The sequence below is a fragment of the Falco punctatus genome (assembly GCF_963210335.1).
Source record: "Falco punctatus genome assembly, chromosome: 3".
Taxonomy (NCBI): domain Eukaryota; kingdom Metazoa; phylum Chordata; class Aves; order Falconiformes; family Falconidae; genus Falco; species Falco punctatus.
The window spans coordinates 101,554,557-101,560,556 of record NC_137582.1 but is presented as its reverse complement, the minus strand read 5'-3'; positions in this window follow the sequence as shown (position 1 = coordinate 101,560,556).

Below are 6,000 nucleotides of genomic sequence, written 5' to 3'. Positions count from 1 at the left end.
TATGAACAGCCACATAGCTGAGCGAACAAAATCAGGCACCAACTGCTTTGCCCTGTGTTCCTTCTCTCTGTTTGTACTGTAGGAGCACTCTCAGTGTCTTCCCCCCACGGCAGGGGGCTTGGAACTATATGATCTTTGAGGTCCAAACCATTCTATGTGCCTCGTACTGACTCTACTGATCAGATAGTGGAGTTCATACAGGATATATTGGCTTTTAAAGTCAGGGGTAGGGTCTGTATCTGCCTTTGCCTTTACAATATCTTGCATAGCTGAGGATCAGTCCCCTACTAAAAGTCTAATGGACATTTGTCTTGTTTAATTACCCACTCATGTTTCAGAAGGTTGACTGTTGCAGTTGATATTTCACATTTAGGCATTTTCTTGGGCTGCATCTGAATCTTTAAAAACCTGGCATAATACAAAGTTAGTAGTTGATACTGGCCATACTAAATTTTGGTACCTCAGATGATGGGGGTTGAGCTGCTCAGCATGTTGCACGTCAAATAGTATGTCTGAGTGGTGCGGGTAGGGTGAGCACAGAAAATGCAATGTAGCCTGGATTTTACATTATTGAAGCTAATTGGAGTTATGGTTGTGGTCTGTGGAGGAGGCTGTGCTGTGGGGATGCTTACCCAGTTTAGTCTTTCCCCATATTTTCTTTCAGGGAGTACTGTGATGGAGGGCTGGAGGTGCACTTCTGTAACACTTTGAAAACTTAAGATTCCACAGAAAACGGATGTAAGCAAGTATGAATCTGTTACATCTTCATTAGTTGCCTACCAATGAGCTGCAATTCTGTCAATTCTAATGAGCTACGTAGAGTGAAGTTTTGTTAACCTGAAGATGCTGTATTTTAATTCAGCTTTGCATACAGCTGACTTCTTGCTGTATTGGTTTTGGATGCTGTCTGCGCAGGCTGCAGGTTTCAGTGGCGTGGAGATGACAGAGTTTGCATGGTCAGGTTTCTGAGCCTGCTAGTGAAATCTCCATCAGGAATGCTTCAAAACCAGTTGATTCCCTGTCCTCCCCAGGTGCACAGGCATGGTATTGGTTTCAAGTAGGGAGCCCTTCAGGTTATTTCCAGCTGTACCTTCTGTGATGTTGAAAAAGTAGCCTTGCTGTGGGCTTCTTCACATACTGGTTAGTTATATGGACTTTGCTTCTAGGTCTTTCCTTTAAGAAAGCATGTGGTGATGCTTTATGTTTGCTAGTAGTACCAAATGTATGTCCTTACTAGGAAATTGGCAATTAAAGGTGGGGTTGTGATCAAGTGCTGTATATCCAGCAGTCTCCAATTTCAGCGCTGTAGAGGAAGCACAGAACCACTGTAATGGATATTGTACCCATGGGGAGAAATCCTTCCTACTCTCAGGCAGTTAGCTTTCAATTTCTGTCACAAAGTGTCTTTCTGTACAATTTTATAATCTAATTTGACTGCAGATATAGTTGCTTTTCCATTTAAGTACCTAATCTTTTTCTGAATGGTGCCAGGGCATGACTGTTGAGTATTTTTCAGGGTGATCTGACTTTGAGCAGATAGGAATTCAGTCAATCCAGTTGGAAGTAATATGAATGCGGTTAGCCTAATGCTGATGAAGGGGCAGTTTAGTGGATTTTTCCTGTCCTGATGTGTTTTCCTTGATAAATCTGTCCTCTGTACAGTTTATCAGCTTATCTGCACAGTACAAGGAGTTCCACTGGTTAAATAATAGATGGATTTTAAAGAAGTAAAATGTGATTAGTGAGTCATCTGAGGTGGGGCTCCAGGGTTTTGCATCTTAGGGGAGTGGCTGTGCATGGGCACATGTGCTTCACCTGTTTATAAAAAGCAAGTAGTTTTCTGAACAGGAGAGTTAATGAAGAAGATTGCGCTTAATTTGTGTCTCGAGGTCAAACAAGGATTTTTCCATTGTGTTTGCAGGTGCCTGTATGTTTTTTGCATGCAATTCCCCCTTTCCACAGACTGCACTGACAGGGTGACATGTGGGCTACCATTTTCAGTTACGGAAACTGGATGACATGTTTTGGGGTTGAGCCTGTAGAAGTTCATATTACAATTTTGCCTTCTCTGGCTTGGCTGTTTTTATAGAAGTGATAGGAACTTAATTACATGCTGGCAATCTGTTCTTCTCTGGCTGAAATCAGGTGATGGTGTAAAAGGGTACTGTAAGTAAAAAAAAAAAAAAAAAAAATATCTATTTACACAGTGGTCAAGTAAGCTTTTTCTCTGCAGGAGACCAAGCTAACAATGGACATAAAACTTGGCATGGTTATGTGGGTGAAAAGACTTCCCCATCCTCCCCCTGCCCTTCCTTAGCCATGGAAATTTACTCATTTCTCTGCTCTTATATCAACACACAAGATTTCAAGTCTATAAATGGATGTACAGCATCCAACTGCATTAAGAGTCTTTTCTTGGTGATAAAATAGCAAGACACAAATGGAGAGAGTGCTTATACACTTGCAAGATTTTGGCTTTTCTGGCTATCTGCTGTTATACCCACACCACCTTATGCAAGGTTTTTTTCTATAGTGTGTGTGATTGTATCTCGGGCAGTGACTATCTGCATGTTCAATATTCCAATCTCAAAAATGGTCAGTTAGCTTTGTTGACATAACTACTTGTATTGCTTGAGCCAGTCTCTGCCAGTCAGTCTGTGAACAGCACTTGAAAGCTGTAATAAATTAGATGTACTTATATAACTTCTAATTCTGGCTTTATAACACCATAGTCTTTTTATACAAAAATATTACCTGAAATCCTAGCACATCCATTTGACTTTGTGTCAGATTGTTTCTTCTACTGTATGGTGTATTGTTAATTAGTGACGGTAATACTGATTGCCTGAAGTCCATAGAACAGAAAGTTTTGCTTTTCTCTGGAACCAACTTCACTTACAATGAACTTTTGCAGTAAGATTTTAATGTATTCGTTCTGCATTGTCTTCTTCCACAATGTTTGCAGGGTAAGTACTATTGCCACTATAAAGTTGAAGTAAAATCTAGTAGTTGATTTAATGGCAGCAATTCAAATTGCACTGGGCAATAAATAACATAAAAGCTTTTGCTACCCTTTCTGTAGCTGGTATTGCTTTGGTTGAAGTTGTGAACTTTAGTTGTTTCAAGTCAACCTCATGTTTTACGTGGTAGCTAGCCTCTACGTTGTGGAGATAGCAAGTGTCTGCAGTTTCCTTTGAACTGCGAACATGTCTGTGTTCAGCACTTCTGAGATCAGTGTCCAGGGTTCCTACATATCATATTTACCAGCTTTCATCCTCCAGATCTGTAAAGATTAGCTTTGATACTTAGGTAGAGATCAAATTACAAGAAGAGTTGATTATTTTAAAGTATTAGTTATTGAATAGCAGTATTAACAATTGCAAGGGTTCATGTATTATAAATGAGATCTCCTAAATCCTGACACTGACTTAAAATTCATGCCTCATAAAGTTTTCCTTTAAAAAAACACACCCAAACCCCTGTATTTAAAGTCTTGATAGTCTGTGAAAGACAGCAAATCTTGTAGGTTCAAATTTATAGGGCTTTCTCTGCATTGATGAGAGAGAGTGTGGTTTGGTTTTTTTTTCCTGCTGATGACTGAGGCTTTTTCAAGAATTACTGTAGTTTAGAAAACAGCACTTAAGGAAGAATTGTCAAAATCCTGAGAAATGCAGTACAAAGGTGCTTTGAATCAACTAATAGTTCCTTTTTATTTCTGAGGGTTTATCATTTTAGAAGAGAAAAACACTCATTTTCAACCCAGCACTACAGCAAATTTTTTATCATAGTTTTAGTATGGTCATTTTTTACTTTGAACGAGTGCAAAATAGGTAAATTACTGTGTTCTGTGCACTTCTGTGATCCAGCTTAAACCATTTGTATCTGTCTTCTAACCCTCCTTATAATTTATGGAAGTTTCTCCAGAAGCATCAGCCCTCACCTGCAAATTGTACTTCTGCTGCAGAAGGATGTCTTGGTCTCTAGTTGGAGCCCGCTGTGCAGAGCAGCTTGCTGTGTGTGTTGCTTTCTGTCATAATGGCACTTAGAAGTGGATTGAGACCACGCAAAGTTGTCACACAAGCCTTCAGTCAGCTGTTGGACAGCAAGAACTTTAAGCTCTGCAAGTTTGGAAAAGATTTGTACCACCTCTTCTGTGTTATGTCTCCTTCCTCCAGGCAGTCTACTAAATCTTTTTTTTTTTTTTTTTTTTTTCCCATCCAAAGCTCAAAACTATTGTTGTGTATACCTGACGGATAGATTTATTCTGTGGTCTGTTTTCCTGCTGTAAAAATAGCTAAATAGTGAAAGAAGATAGGTAGAGAAATTCTGCAATAACCTTCGTGGGAAGCTTAGGACAGGTTAGATAAAAATCCAGAGGAGGATGTAAGGATGCTTGTCTTGCTTCTGGGCTGTGGAAGGGACAAGATACAGTCTTGTTCCTTCAAGCTTTCCCTTTCCAGGTCTCACTTCATTTTCACTGCAGAGTACTTACTTGATGACAGCAGAGAGAATTAGTAAGTGAGGCCATCTTCCTGTGAAAATGGAAAACATATGGAAGCCAGAGTATGTTGTTTTAGAGGAACTGTCTGATAGTTTGCCTCTCTTCTGAGGTGAGATACTTCTGCATCCCTGGCCTGTCACTGGGGAGTGTGGGGCTCTCAGGTGTCTAAAGATCTCACTCTGTCCTGCTAACTCTTAGTAAGGGTAGTTTTAGATTAGTTGCTGCCCCCTCCCAGCTGGTCTGGCTGACCTCAGGGCTATAGAAATGTCTGTATTACAAATCAAGGAGTAACAATCCTGAATTATTCTGAACTTTGGAAACGTATTATTGTATGCCATAATATGATGTAAATCCTGACACCAATAATAGTGTTTTAATTTCTCAGCAGAGCAGTTCCACCATTCAGTTCAAATCTTTTTTTTTTCTTCCCTGTAAATAATTCTTGACACTACATACACCTGCTAACCTTTAGGATTTCCACTGTTTGCTCTCTCCACAGCAGTTGTAATGAAGGCTGCTTTGTAATCTTGTAGAATAGAATGATTCTTTTCATGAAGCACTATTGGTTTTGGTTTTATTTGTCTGGTTGGTGTCACTTAGCAGTTGACAGAGCTGGGATGTCAGTGGAGCTAGTGGAGCATGTAGTCCATTCAGGGCTAGTGGAAGGTGTCCCTCCCCACTGCAGGCGGTTGGAAGCAGATGATCTTCAAGGTCCCTTCCAACTAAAACCATTCTATTTAACATGTAGCATGTTAATGTTAAATTAACATGTAGCATGTTAATGTTAAATTAACATGTAGCATGTTAAATTAACATGGCAGGATGTTTTCAGCTATTCAGTTTGTTATCTGTCACCATTAACTTGCTGTTTGTGCCCTGAACTTGATTGAGGAAATTGATTTAGAGTTGGGATGTAATGCCAATCTAATGTCAGCCTTCAGCAAGACCTGTGGGAGCCCCTCTGAATAAAGCAGAGAGATGTTTGTAATTATAGCTATATCCTATATATATATATATATAGCTGCAATAACTTTTCATCAGTAGTCATGGTTTTGTTTTCAAGTATAGGTACCTACTGTTAGAAAATTTTGTGAGAGGAAGGTTACTGTGCACAGGTGATAAGCATTGATGAGACCGATGTCTTCCACATCTGCTGAAGGGCTTGAAAATTATCCCCTTTATTTAGATGCCTCACCTGTGGCTCTTTTGGTAGTATGTGTTTGTACAGTACCTGTTTAATGTTAGAACTCCTAGTGCCTGCACATGTCCTGTTTTTCTCTGTTATTAGGGACATATTAAAGTTATATTTTTCTTTCTTCTGCAGTATTAATGCTCAGCTGTTAACTAACTGGCTTGAGTATTAATGCAGGTACAGTAGCTGATGAAATAACTAATTTCATTTTTTCATGAGATTTCCTGAAGGATTGTCTTGTGTTTAATAGAAATATTGATGTGTGTGTATATATGTATACAGACACTTTCATTAAGTGTAGGACCAC